Below are 15,486 nucleotides of genomic sequence, written 5' to 3'. Positions count from 1 at the left end.
AGTCGTCCATGAATACCTCGACATTCTGCCCAATCATGTCAGAGAAAATAGCCATCATGCATCTCTGAAATATGGTTGGTGCCCCACACAACCCAAAGGAAACTCTTCTAAAGGCAAAAGTAACAAATGGACAAGTGAAAGTAGTCTTTTCCTGATCTTTCGGAGCAATGCAAATCTGATTATATCCCGAATAGCCATCCAGAAGACAGTAGTAATCATGCACAACCAATATGTCAAGCATCCGATTAATAAACGGAAGAGAGAGGTGATCCTTTCTTGTGGCCTTATTCAGCTTCCTGTAATCCATGCAAACTCTCCACGTCGTGACTATTCGAGTAGGAATGAGCTCATTCTTCTCATTAGCAACAACGATGATACCTCCTTTCTTTGATATACACTGAATTGGACTCACCCAAGAACTGTCAGAAATGGGATAGATGATCTCTGCATCCAGCAACTTAAGAATTTCCTTCTTCACAACTTCTTTCATGATAGGATTTAGCCTTCTTTGTTGCTCAAAAGTAGGCTTGCTACCTTTCTCTAGCAGAATTTTATGCATACAATAAGAAGGGCTAATTCCCTTAATATCTGCTATCGTCCATCCAATTGCCGATTAAAATTCTCTCAGAATTCTCAAGAGTTTCTCCTCATCACTACCTAAAAGGTCAGATGCAATAATAACAGGCAAAGTAGATGCATCACCTAAAAAAGTATACCTTAAGTGTTCAGGTAATGGTTTAAGCTCAAGTACATGAGCTTCCTCAATAGATGGCTTGAGGCGTTTGGGAGATTTGTTCAGCTCATCCATTCCAAGAGATTCAAAAGGCATATCCATCTTCCTTTTCCAGGGAGAAGCATTCAGATATTGCAACTGCTCATCACCTTCATCATCTTCGCTATTAGTATTTCCCAACAAGGCCTTTTTAAGGCGTTGGAACTTAGCAATTGATCAAGTTCTGAAGTAACCACAGAATCGACCAACTCCGCCTTTAAGCACTCCTCATTTTCTGTAGGGAATTTCATGGCATTGAACACATTAAAAGTTACATCCTGATCTAACACTCGCATGGTGAGCTCACCCTTCTGAACATCTATCAAGGTTCGGCCAGTAGCCAAGAATGGTCTTCCCAAGATTATGGGAATCTTCTTATCCTCCTCGAAATGAAGAATTACAAAATCAACCGGAAAGATGAGATTATTAACCTTGACCAACACATCCTCAACAATTCCTCGTGGATAAGTAATAGAAAGATCAACCAGCTATAAGGTCATGTAAGTAGGCTTTGGATCAGGTAAGTCCAACTTCTTGAAGATTAAAAAAGGCATCAAATTGATGCTAGCTCCCAAGTCACACAAGCATTTGTCAAACGATACCTTTCCAATAGTGCAAGGGATAGTGAAGCTTCCAGGATCTTTAAGCTTCAGAGGTAACTTTTGCTGCAACACAATGCTGCACTCTTCCGTGAGAGCAACTGTCTCTAAGTCATCAAGCTTCACCTTTCGAGAGTGAATACCTTTCATAAACTTAACATAACTATGTATCTGTTCAAGAGCTTCAGCGAAAGGTATGTTGATGTGAAGTTTCTTGAACACCTCCAGAAACTTCTCAAACTACTTATCCAGCTTCTTCTTCTGCAGCCTTTTAGGAAATGGGGTGGATGATAGATCTGTTTCTCCCCTGTATTAACCTCAGGATGAGTGTGTTCAACAGTAGTCTTTCTTGGCTCCACTTCAGCTTCCTTCTGCACTTCTTCCTCAGCTACAGCTTCTTCATTTGAAACTTGAGAGTGTTCGGGGTTTGTAACCTTCCCAGACCTTAATGTAATTGCCTTTACCGGCTCCTTAGCTTCCCTCTATCCTGGTACTTCAGTGTCACTAGGAAGTGTACCAGGTTGATGATTCAGCAAGGCACTGGCAATTTGTCCAATTTGATTTTCCAAGGTTTTGATAGACACCGCTTGGCTCTTGTACATGAGCCTCAACTCTTCCAATTCAGATTTTTCATTAGACTGTTGCAGCTGGAGTTGTTTCCTTGGTGCATATTACGGTTGTTGAAAACCAGGGGATTGTACTGCTTGGCTGGATACTGCTGATAAGGCTGCTCAACCGCATTCTGAGTGTTTCTCCAGCTAAAGTTCGGATGATTGCGGTTGTTAGGATGATAGGTGGCTGTCATAGGTTGCTACGACCTCTGAAAGTTGCACACGAACTGAGCTGATTCACTAGAGATAGCACATTGATCAGTCTCATGGGCACTATCATAAAGCTCACAGACACTAGTGATTTGATTAACTCCATAATTAGCCAAAGAATCCACCTTCATTGTCAAAGCCTTTAGTTGAGCAGCTATAGCAGTAGCTGCATCCAGCTCCAGAATTCCTGCTACCTTACCCTGAGTTAGTCGTTAAGTAGGATTCTGGTATTCATTAGCAGCCATCAGTTCAATTAATTCATAAGCTTCATCGTAGCTTTTAGCCCACAAGGCTCCTCCTGATGCTGCATCAAGCATATGTCTCGAAGTAGCACCCAATCCATTATAGAAGCAGTTAATGATCATCCAGTCGGGCATCCCATGGTGAGGACACTTCCTAAACATCTCCTTGTATCGCTCCCAAACCTCACACAAAGACTCTCCAGACTCCTACACAAATTAAGTAAGAGCGTTCCTGATTGTGGCAGTCTTTGCCATATGAAAGAATTTAGTAAGAAACTTCTGAGCCAAATCTTCCCATTTAGTGATAGAGCCTGGTGGTAAAAATATAACCAACTCTTAGCTTTATCCCTCAGAGAGAATGGGAAGAGACTTAGTTTTATAACATCTTCAGACACTCCATTGAACTTGAAGGTGTCGCAGATCTCGATGAAATCTCTGATGTGCATGTTGGGATATTCTATAGGAGAACCCCAAAACTGAACTGAATTATGTATCATCTGAATCATAATAGCCTTGATTTCAAAAGAGTTAGTCGTGATGGTTGGACTGACAATGCCAGAGTGGTTATCATTGATCTTTGGTTGAGAATAGTCCATCAAAGCCTTTGGATTCGCTTCTGGTTCACCCAATGCAACAAGAACTTTATCTTCTTTCTCAACTAAGATTTCTCCTTCAACTTTCTCCTCTGTAAGAACTTCTTCGAAAACTTCCTTAGCTACTACTACTTCTTCCTCAGCTTTATCCAGTGTTCTCTTACGAGACCGAGAACGTGTATGCATACATGCTCGCTAGAGTACCTGAAACAAGTCAAGGAAAAAAATTAAGTAACAATGTCCGAGTCACTGAACTTAAACGAACACTAACGAAAAACACATAAACTAAAAATTAACACCGAGTCCCTGGCAGCGGCGCCAAAAACTTGTTAATCGCTAAGCACGCGCTAAAATTCACGCAAGCATACGCGATCGCAAGTAATATAGAATAATTTCTATTCATTCCCACAGGGACTGGTTTATGTTAATTTCAATCTATGTATCTATGCAACGATGTTATGGTTATTATCCAATGCTAAGACGAATAACAAATTGAGGTTGTTTATACTACGTTAATTAAGAGATTTTACTAAAGAACATAAACTAAGGGATTAAAGAGTTGAATAATATATGACATAAACATAGGATTGTAACTTCATTAAATACTGCATTCGATAGCCTTTTCATTCTTAACCTTAACATGTAATGGTGATGAGACTAATCAGATAACACGAAACTGATAAATGCCAACTTTTGTTGTACGAATACCTTACTACCAGACATCCACAAAAGAGATAGAATCTGAATAGTCACCAATTATATAGAGACCCTATATGTCTATAGAATTTGACAACATAACGGTTTAATGCACAAGTTATCTCTCGTGATTACATAGGGCAAGTAAGATGGATAAAATTACCTAGGAATCATGCATATCACATACATTAACCTATGCTAGTATGACAAGTTCTAAACCCTTAAATTCATTTTCGCTTCATTAAAGATTAACACACTATCTTATAAGTTCGCGACACTCATAAGACGAATAAGCACAACCAATACTAGGTTATCATAAAATCACCACACACTAAGGCATCAAAACAAATTAACTAAAGAAATCTATAAACAAATCCGTTAGAACCCCACAATAATGATTAGCCCATAATCAGACTCATCATCAACGTGGGTTCTGATGAAAGCATGGTATAATAAACGTAGTCTTTATACTTAATAAAACCAAGTACGAAACAAGAGTATAGGTTCAAGAATAAGAAAACTAGCATCCAAAGTTACAACTTAAAACAAAGAATCACAAGAATAAACTAGATCTTCTTCGCCTTGGTTGAATTGTGCTCTATGGTCTTCTTATGCCTTCTCCTTAAGCTCTGGTACGTCTCCTTTGAAAAACGAGCATAAGTTATGTATATATAGCAACCCATGCAAAGTAGAAGTCTTCTGGATTAAAATTCCATGAGAATCATGATTTTATTTTCTCGACCTGGCACGGCCGCGCGCTTCTTCAGTGCGGGCGCGCTGACATTCTGCCTTCGTGGTGCGGTCGCGCGCTATTACAGCGCTGGCGCGCCGTCTCTTTGGAAAAAATATCGACTTCTTCTTTTCTTGCTGATTTGAGCTGGTCTTTCACGAGCTTTTATTCAGGCACCACCTTAACACCAAATTAGCACTAAAACTATGCTAATTCACCTGACTACCTGGTAAATGCCTGAAATGCAAAAAAAAACTATAAAAACACATTAAAAACACTAACAACTTGAGTACAAAACACTAATTCAAAGCTTTACAGAGCGTTATAAAGTGTCATAAATACCACTCAACAGAAGTCGAGTATGGGGCTCAGGGAATTAATGTAGTAAATACCCCACAACTTGTTGACTCATTGAAAAATATATTTGTGGTGCAAGCCGCAATTGGAAATTTCTTTACTGCCGTCTTATCAAGAGAAGGAAGGGTTTATACTTTTTCGTGGGGGAATGAAAACAAAATTGGTCACCAAACAGAGCTAAATGATCTGGATCCCCACCCATTGTTGGGAGCACTAGAGAACATACCCATGGTTCAAATTGCAGTAGGATAATGTTGCTGAAAAGTGTTTGACTTTTGATGATCCTAGTGAACGCCGACTCCTGGTGACTGAGACGTTTGGGACAAGTGATGAGAATGAGCCTCTTCAGGTCTTTTCTTAGCTAAATTTGCATTCCATCTCTAAATTATTTTTATATTAACAATATTACCTGTGTAGGTAAGTGTAAGATATAAAAGTATTAATGTATGTTTTTCTACTCTCTGTAGCTCATTCCTGTTAAAAATTTTAGAATTTCCTAGATATAATTGCGAGGAATGTACTTGATGAATTTTAAGTGTCTTCATATATTATTTCCCTTTTTTTCTGCCGGCTTTCGAAATCTATCTTTTAATTATAAGAATCTTTATCCAGGAGTTTTCTGTGGTGAAGAATTACTAACATGGGCCCTCGATCCTCAACCGGGTTTCATACTCCCATTATCCACTTGTACAGTAAAAGTCAATTATGAAGTTGGAGCCTTTGTACTAATTGCAGACTTAAAGTTTGTAATGTAGATGTTTGTATTTTGGTAAAAGACAATTATGTGTAATTATGGTCATAATGTAGATGTTTGTATTTTGGTGGATTTTTGGACGTATATTGGTGCTAATATATTGGATGTTTGGATGTTAAAAAACTGGTGGTATAAGATGTTAAAAAACTGGTGGTATTAGATTTTGTTGATGAAAATATAATTGGCTATTATTATATAGTTTTGGTTTATATGTATGCAAGAACAGGATTCATATATTGTTCGTTGTAATTCTAACGCGAAAATACACGCAAGCATACACGATCACAAGTAGTATAAGATATAAATCAAGTTCGTTCCCACAGGGACTGGTTTACGTTAATTTCATATTATGCACCTATGCAACAATGTATGGTTATCGTTCAATGCTAAGACAAATAACAAATTGAGTTTTGATTTAACTAAGAGATTATACTAAATAGCATTAAGTAAGAGAATTAAGATTGGATTACTTATATGAGAATAAACATGGGATTCTAACTTCATTAAATACTTTATTCAAAGTTTATGCCTTTAACCCTAGCATGTGATGGTGATGACAACTAATCAGATAACACGAAACTAGTATACACTAACTTTCGTTATACGTATACCCTACTATCAAACATCCTTAATTAAGATAGAAGTTGAATATACACCAATTATGCTTATTCCCTATATGTCTATAAAGATTTAAAACATAATGGTTTAAGAACAAGTTATCTATCCTGATTACAAAGCATGAATAAGATGGTTAAAATTACCTACGAATTATGCATGTCAATTCATACATAAACATATGCTAGCATGGCAAGTTCTAAACCTCTAGATTCACTACCGCTTCAATAGAGATTAACAAACAATCTTAGATGTTAGCTACGCATCAAAAACAAATAACCACAACCAAACTGGGAAATCATAAACCACCACACACTAAAGATTATAAAATAACTAACTATTGAAATCCATAGATAAATCCGTTAGAACCCCATGACAATGATTAGTTCATAATCGAACTCATCGTCACCATGGGTTCCAATGAAAACATGATAATAAACAAGATAAGAGTACTAGGGTCCAAAGATAAGTCGAAAACAAGCATCCAAAGTATCAACTATATTGAAGAATACAAAAGTCTTTTTCTCTGTAGCCGTCTTGTGCTATCTAGGTCTTCGTATTGCTCTCCTTTGGCTCCTTGTTATTAAAAACATCTTTTTATTTATATATATTGGCTTCTGGACGACCTGTATAATATCTGGGATATATCATGTAATTATTTTTGCTAATAAATAAATATTATGCATGTTCAGTATTTATTCTATGAATTATTTGCTAAGTGGTATATGTGTTTGGATGTTCAAAAATAATATAAATTGAGTATTTTAATTTTTATATGTCTAAATAAAATATAGATAATTGTCATATCTTCCTATTTATTTTTATGTTGATTTATGATTTTATAGGAAATTTGTGGATTTTATAAAAAAAAATTCCGAGTAATTATAAACTATTTTATATAATCGGGAACCAGCCGACTTCACCCATTTTTACATTTTTATAACCCGAAACTCTTCTGAGAACTCCTTCCTAACCTACTTGCAATATTCCGAGCATTTTCCATATTTAGACTTTTTCGATCCGGCGTACAGTTTGTCCTGTGCGGGTCCCGGCGCAATATTTTCTATACAAAATTTATTTCGGTAAATCAATAAAACTCGTATTTTCGATAAATGGGATCTTTTTATTAAACTATTATAATTATCACCTCGTAATACGTGTAACCAGGTGCTGAGACCAAGACCGCTGTACAAATTATACTGATTTAGATAATTATCCCGAAAACCGGTACCGTTTGGATCCGTTTTTATAAATAAACGTACTATTTTATATCTGGAATGATCCAATGGGATACTAATTTTCTGTAATTATAAATAGTCTTTACTGTATTTTATTTCGTACCGAAAATCATTTGCAAACAGTAATTATTGAATTTTCCAAAGAAAATACTTATATTTATAATACCTTCCGAGAATCAAACCTCAATTTCAAGGTGTTACCGGAATCCGTTGGAGAAGCTCGAGTACTCAAATCTAAGCTCTTGAAATATACTATCAGAATCTGTGCTTCATATCACTGCAAATTCAAAGGTTTAGTTGCTATATTCTTATTTATTTTCGAATTATTTTGATTAAAAATATGAATTTTTGTTCGGATGATTGTTTGGATGATTTGATGCTTGCATGTTATAGAGCTTGTTTTCCTGATGATTTTGATATGTCATATCACTAATTTGGAGTTCAATAACATGTTCAAAATTGAGTTTGATTTTCGAATTTTGAAATTAGGGTTTATAACCCGTATGAATGTTCTTAATTGAAATTTAGGGCTTTTGGTTCCAGGGGTTATTAGATGTTCTAGATAGGTGGGTTTTGTTCCTCTTGAAATTTGTAATCGATTGGTGTATAGCTCGTTAACAGACGATCCCTGGTTTGAAGGGAGTTGTCATTTGAAGTTTTCGTCGAGTTCACCGGAAATCGGCGAACTTCTCGGCCAATTTCCGGCCAACTCAGGGGTTATTAGAATGATTTGATTACATGGTTGTGTTCCTGGTGTTGTGTAGATTAAATCTGGAGCTTGTGGAGTGGTGGGGATTCCGGGAACGCCGTCTCCGGCGAGACAGGGCGTTTTCGGGCGACGGGGGTGCAAAATTGCACTTTAGTCCCTGTTGTTTTGAAAACGATGAAGTTCAGTCCCTGTAGTTTGTAAACTTTGCAAAAATAGGATTCCTGTTTATAAATTATTTAAAAATCATATTTCCTATTTATTTTAATTATAAAAATTCATTTTTATTTACTGAAAATTCTAAAAAATTATTATTTTAACTCCAAAAATTATTTTTAATTCAAAAATAAATTTGAATTAATTAGTTAATTAATTTTAGTTAATAATTAATTAGTTAATTGGTCAATTAATTCGAAAATTAATTGATTAATTGATTAATTAATTGTTAACTAATTATTAATTGATTTTAATTAATTATTTAATTAGATTTAATTATTTATTAATGATTTAAAAATTCCGAAAAATAGTTTCGAGCTTTAAAATATTATTTTAAATTGTTTTCAAGACTCGATAATTATTAGAAAATTATTTTGAAGCCAGATGTGGCCAACCGAACCCTGTTTATTGCTTTAAACTTTACCCAACGACCCGTTTTGACTCCGAAAAATGTTTTAAAAATCATATTAAATACCCGAAAGACTGTTTATGACCCGAGACTTCCTTATAAATGAAATTTCATTGATTGTTTGACATGCTATGTGCTATATATGACTTGTTTGTTTGACTGTCGGTCTATATATTCAGTGTTTACTTGTTTTTAGCGTAACTTTCAATCCGTTAGTCGGATTTGGGTAAAATGAAGGGTAGATAGAAGTGTATACCAACTAGAATCATATGAGTTGAGTATTGATAGATACTTATGGTATGTGAGCAGAAGAGGCAAGGCGTAGGGAAGGGAAACAGATAGTCGAGGAGTAGGAGATTGTGATTGGAAATTGGTGAAGTATAGCAAGCTAGTACCAAGCAAGTGTTCTGAACTTTCTTAAGATATATTGTAGATTATTGATAGTCCTGTTTTATATTACAAGTGCTTTGAAGCACTAAACCCTAAACCTTGATTCCAACTATTGATCTTTGAGCCGTAAACCTTATTCTTTCTGAACCATTGATTGTTGAATACCCGAATATGAACCACAGGTATACAATACTACTCCACAAATACATGCAAACTAAATACCAAACACTGAATCAGATTACTTACATATTCAAACCATTGTACCTTACGCTCTGAAAGACCAAATCCTTATAACCTTGAAACTTTGATTCTTTGGTTATCCATTTCTTTCACCATTTGATAGCCACATTTCATTTGTGAAGATTGAAACCATCTCATTATTGGACATCCAATGTTGCTTCTGATTTTGTTTACTATTTTACATTATTTATTCTATTATTATATTTGAATTAGATTGTTTTATAAAATTATGGACCAGATTCGTGGTCAGACCAGATTCGTGGTCAGACCAGATTGGTGGTCAAGTTATGCCAATGTATGCCTTGGATCCAGTAATTAGAGCAGAGCTATGTGCCTTGCTCAGGGTTAGTGCGTGACTGATCAGCAGCCTAACCTTGGTTTTTAAAATAAAAATATAATATCCAATTCTAAATTATTAATCATTGTTCACTTGATACCCTAACTCTTTTCACTTGATGATCATTATTCTCAGTCTTGTCAATGTGACTTGCTGAGCTAGTTAGCTCATTTATGCGATGTTGTTTATGTTCTTTTCCAGTTAAAAAGGAACCTGTTGGTAGCGAGGATCCCCAATCCAGTGTGAGAGCTAGGGATCCAGGTTGATCGAGTTAAGCTAGCTGACAGCTTTTGGGATAGTTTAAGTTTATAAAGTTTGTAATGATGTTTAATATTCGGTTGTAAGTTTGAATAATTGGGATTTGGGCGTTTGTAATATAAGTGTGTGTGTGTGTGGTTTGTGTACATAATTTAACCTGTTGCGATCCATGGTAGTTGGTAAGTAGGGTCACTGCATATTATTATTATCTTTATTATTATTATAAGCAGGTTATAATTAAGGTGTGTGTGTGTGGACCCCAAACTTCTGACCCGGGTTTGGAGGACGCCACAACCTAGGCTTCAAATTCTTTGAATTCCAATCAAATCAGGATTCTGGGCAAACGACCTGGCGCGACCGCCCCAACCTCTGCACGGGCGCGCGTGATTTCTGCAATTCTAGCACAGCCGCCCCGCTCTCCCATGCGGGCACGCGCATTCTTTGCTCCTCTGGCGCGGCCGCCCCGCTCTCCCGCGCGTGCGCCCTAAGCCTCTTGATTTTTCTTCCTTTTCTTATTTTTGCTGTAGATTGAGTTCCGCTCGTCAGAATTGGATGGTCCAATAGTCCACGTGAAGTTATCGAGATGCTCTTCAACATGAGAATGGTCTTGTCTTCAGATTCTGACCTCCTTTCAGCATATTTCCTTGAAAAGCTCATTTATTCATCCAACTAATCCCTATAATGCAAAAACACAAAAACACATAAAAAATACCAATAACTTTAGTCCAAAACACCAACTTAAGCTTGTAATGAAGCGTTCCAAGTAGATATAAACTCCACTTATCATATACCAATCAAACCTAACAAATAATTGATGTCCTATGGAGGTTTGACATCATCTTATTACATAGTAACTAATGTCTCTTATGAACAAAAAATTAGTTTAGTTTAAGATAACCGATTTTAAATTACATCTTTAACAATAGTTTAAAAGTTATCTTAAATACAAGCTTACATAGCTGATGTCTAATATTATAATTTACATCAATTCATAAAATAACCGATGTTAAAAGTACTTATTTACAACGTCCTAATTTTCATAAACGTTGTCTTTGTCTTTTTTTTCCTTTGTGTGTCACATGCTTAAATTGATAGAAATTAAAAGATAAACTATAATTGAGCTCATGATCATGTGTTAAAATGTAATATATTAGAAAAAGACATCATTTTCTAAGTTAGAACTATTATCTACTGGTATCTTAGACATCGGTCTAAAATCGATGTCTAAAACTCTGGACCTTTCTCTACACATGCAAATACATCGCTTTTAAAAACTTTTAACATCGGTTTATAACCGATATCTTTTGACCTGTTTCTTATAGTGGATGATGGATGATTATAGTAGGGCTATGTGGGTATACTTTTTGAAGTGTAAGATTGAAGCATTCAGTATGTTCAAAAGATACCAGAGAAGAAAATAAGGTTATTTCGAACCAATAGGGGTGGAGAGTTTACTTTATTTATTATTTTTAGGACACAGGTATAATAAGGCATTGCACTGCTCCATACACGCCCCAACAAAACGGAGTAGTGGAACGTAAAAACCGAACAATGACTGAGATGGAAATTAGCTATCTCAAGGAGATGCAACTGCCTTTGGAGTTTTGGGGAGAAGTAGTGAGGCATTCGGTATATATTCTAAACAGATTACCAACGCATGCTTTATCGGGATGACATCATATGAAGCTTGGACTGGATAGAAGCCGCAGAGTGGTCACTTGCGGGTATTTGGTTGTCTAGCTCACATGAAGGTACATGGGGTTCAAACGCGGAAATTAGATGATCGTAACAAGACTATAATCAACCTTGTAAAGGAGGCTGGGATGAGGCATATCGACTGTTTGATTTTGAAGAGAATAAAATTTATGTTAGCGGAGACGTAATATTTGAAGAAAACAAGACATGGCCATTGAAAAGATAAAATGATTCAACTCAAATGGGTACGTTCACAGTTGTCAGCATACATCAGACTCAAGGAGAAGATAATACACATATTAGTCCAAGGAGTGCTCAGTCAGGTTTTGAAAATGATGAACAAGGATCAGCATCAGGCACACCCACTTCTACAGTTGAACCCGGACAACTATGATGATATCAGTGAGCCTAAGAGAGTCAGATTGATTAATGACATTTATAGAGATACTGAGGAAGTGGAATTAGACAAGGAGCTGATGTTAATAGGGATCGAAGAGCTAGTATCATATAAACAAGCCGTGAAGGATCAAAACTGGAAGCAAGCGATGTCAAGAAAAATGGAATCGATTGAAAAAATTAGTACATGGAGTTTACAAGAACTACATATTGGGCATAAAGTAATTGGGTTAAAATGGATATTCAAATTGAAGAAAAATGCAGAGGGAAAAATTGTGAAGTATAAAGCGAGGCTAGTCGCGAAGGGGTATGTTTAAGAACAAGGAGTGGATTTCGATGAAGTTTTCACCCCAGTAACACGCCTTGAAACTGTTAGACTTTTGTTGGCACTCTCTGCAAAGAATAATTGGGTGGTTTACCATCTGGATGTCAAAACTGCGTTTTTGAATGGTGAAATTAATGAAAAATCTATGTTGTGCAACCTGAAGGTTTTGTAAAGAAAGGGAGAGAACAACTGGTGTATAAGCTGTATAAGGAATTGTGTGGCCTTCGAAAGGCACCGCGAGTATGGTATACCAAGGTCAATAAAAGTCTTGAGAAAATGGGTTTCAAAAGGTGCCCCTCTGAGTATGGTGTTTACACAAGACAAGAAGGAGAAAAGAACTTGATTGTAGCTGTTTATGTGGATGACCTCCTAGTAACATGGTCTAATGTGTCAATCATTGAATCATTTAAAAAACAGATGAGCTATGAATTTGGGATGAGTGACTTAGGGAGATTAAGTTACTATCTGGGCATTGAAGTGCAACAAGGTCAGGGATATATCGAGCTTAAACAGAGTGGATATGTGAAGAAGATCCTTGAAAAGGCAGATCTTGGAGAGTGTAATCCGACAAAATATCCCATGGATCCTAAAGAATTAATTACTAAAGATGAAGGAGGGAAACCATTTGACACCACTGAATTCATGAACATGGTTGGAGGCCTCAGATATTTGGTTTACACAGGTCCGGATATAGCCTATCCAGTTGGGGTCATGAGTAGGTACATGGAGCGGCCAACGGTAATGCATTTAAATTCTGCAAAATGAATATTGAGGTACGTCAAAGGGACTTTGGAGTATGGATTGGTGTACACAGTTGAGAGTAGAAACAATGTCTTGACTGGTTACTCTGACAGTGACTTAGCTGGTCATCTTGACGATAGGAAAAGCACTAGTGGAATGGTTTTTTTTATCTCAATGAGAGCTTGATTATGTGGGTCTCGCAGAAATAAAAGTGTGTTACTTTATCATTGTGTGAAGCATAGTTCATGGCTGCCAACGCTGCTGCATGTCAAGCCATATGGTTACACAATATTTTGAGTCAAATCACAGTCGAGTATGTTGGTCCAGTGACATTATTTATAGATAATAAGGCAGCCATAGATTTGGCAAGAAATCCAGTGTTTCATGGTAGAAACAAGCACATTGACGTGTGATATCACTTTATACGCGAATGTGTGGAACATGGAGAAATATTGATAAAGCATATTTGCAGTGATAGACAGCGTGCAGATGTTTTAACAAAGTCCCTGACTACAATTAAGTTCAAGAAAATGCGAAAGCTTTTAGGAGTGAAGGACCTGTGCAGACAAGTTTGAGATTACGAGGGAGATTGTTGGCTATTTAATCTAAAACTTGTCATATTTTGTTTATTTTATTTCTGTAGTATGTATGAGTCAGTCATCAGTGTTTGATTTAGTCTTGGTTGATTTGGTCGTGCAAGTCGTGGAGTTTTTATGGGAACATGAATAATTTTAGTGTTGGAGTCTGTTTAGGAAATTAGCTTAGTTCTTTCCTGGTTTTTAGCTAGCTGTTATTTCCTAATATTTAAATCATGTTTTAGCAAATTAATAAAGCAGTTTTTAACATGCATGAGCTCTATGTTGTCTAATGCTTATCAAATAGTTATATAAATAATTCTGATTCTCTATAATATTTGGATCATTGGAAAAAAGTTTTTGTCTAGATTAAAGGAATGTACATTCAAAATGTGCTTTGCGAACAACAGGAAAGTATAAAATCCTTCACAATGGACCTTCAATTAACTATTGATGTTCTCTAATAACTATGTTTGTTGTGCTGAAAGGGTGTATGTTTTTAGTTAAATATGATTTTTTATGTTAATCCTACAATGTATTTTGGAAAATGAATTATATGCTCCATATAATGTAAGTTACAGAGGATTTAAGGCATTCTTGTGGTGCTTGAATATAAAACATTTTGGATACTTAGCTGTTTAGGCAACTGGTGTACTACAAGATCACAAACATGTATACAATAATCTATGTTAATTAACATATTTTATCTCTTTCTTATAGCTTAAATAACCTAGGATATATATAGACATTGCTTATTGGGTATCAAATTTATTTCCTTATTCTTTTAAAAGGATTTTATAATGACTCGTATATTTTTATTATTTAAATGTGTAATTATTGAGTAGTTAAATAAATAAAATATGTTTACGGGTTCTGTTAGTTGGATGTTACTTTGTTATTAATTATATGTGATTATTGGTGTTCGAGGATCACTTTTGTAATTAGTTGTGAAGTTGTGTTATTTTGTTTTTATATTTAAAGGTGATTTTATTTCAGTTTTATTTCCATAAATATGTGGATTGTCTCTAAAATTGTTTTAATGGTTTTATAATTACAATAATTATTTTTGGAATTTTATTTCAGTTTTAGCCCTATATAATTTTCTGATTGCATTTATTAGTAAAATTCGTATTTAATTCCTGAATTCTTCAAAAATTATGAAATTCACATTTTATTAAGTTTGAAATATTTTGAGAATTTTAAAAATATTTTGGAAATTTTTTTCGGTTTTTATTTACCTACACGATTGTTCGTTTAATTATAAAACGCGGGTCCGATGTGCGCTGTAGAAATGATTTAAAAATTTGGGAAATTTTATTCTATGAACTCCTAATTACTTCGGGATTTTTAAAACCATTTTCGTGAATTTTAGGAATATTTTACCCGTTAAATGCTCGTTAAATTTTTAAATTGCGGTGTCTTAGTTCAGGGTTATCACGACAACAACAACAACAACAACAACAATAATAATAATAATAATAATAAAAAAGGGGAAAATGTATTAATCGGGTTTAACCCGTTTCATCCCCACTTCCATTCGCAGTCCTCTTTTCTCTTTTGTTTCTCAAATCCTCTTCTTCATCCCTTCTCTTCTTCGATCTCTCCTTCATTCATCCCTTTTCTTCCCTATTTATTTCCTGGGTTCAGATGAGTTCGGCGCCGCCTCTGTTTTTCAGCCATTTCTTTCTTTTTCGGCCACTCTTGTTATTGTTTCGGTCTGTTTCTTTTTGGTCACGGTGGTCCGTGTCTATACTCGTATGTATATGTGTGTGCCCGTGTTC

At 35.6% G+C, this 15,486-nt stretch overlaps 1 non-coding gene across 1 annotated transcript; it reads left to right on the top strand.

Moving 5' to 3' along the window:
* Positions 1-2,567: 2,567 nt before the first annotated feature.
* On the top strand, positions 2,568-2,674 carry LOC141722037 (small nucleolar RNA R71). Its single transcript, XR_012575072.1, has one exon. It is a non-coding gene; the product is annotated as a small nucleolar RNA R71 (small nucleolar RNA).
* The last annotated feature ends 12,812 nt before the right edge of the window (positions 2,675-15,486 follow it).

This window comes from Apium graveolens, chromosome 4 (assembly GCF_009905375.1).
Source record: "Apium graveolens cultivar Ventura chromosome 4, ASM990537v1, whole genome shotgun sequence".
In the NCBI taxonomy this organism is placed as follows: Eukaryota; Viridiplantae; Streptophyta; class Magnoliopsida; order Apiales; family Apiaceae; genus Apium; species Apium graveolens.
The sequence above is the reverse complement of the archived record's forward strand: the minus strand, read 5'-3'. Positions and strand labels throughout refer to the sequence as shown.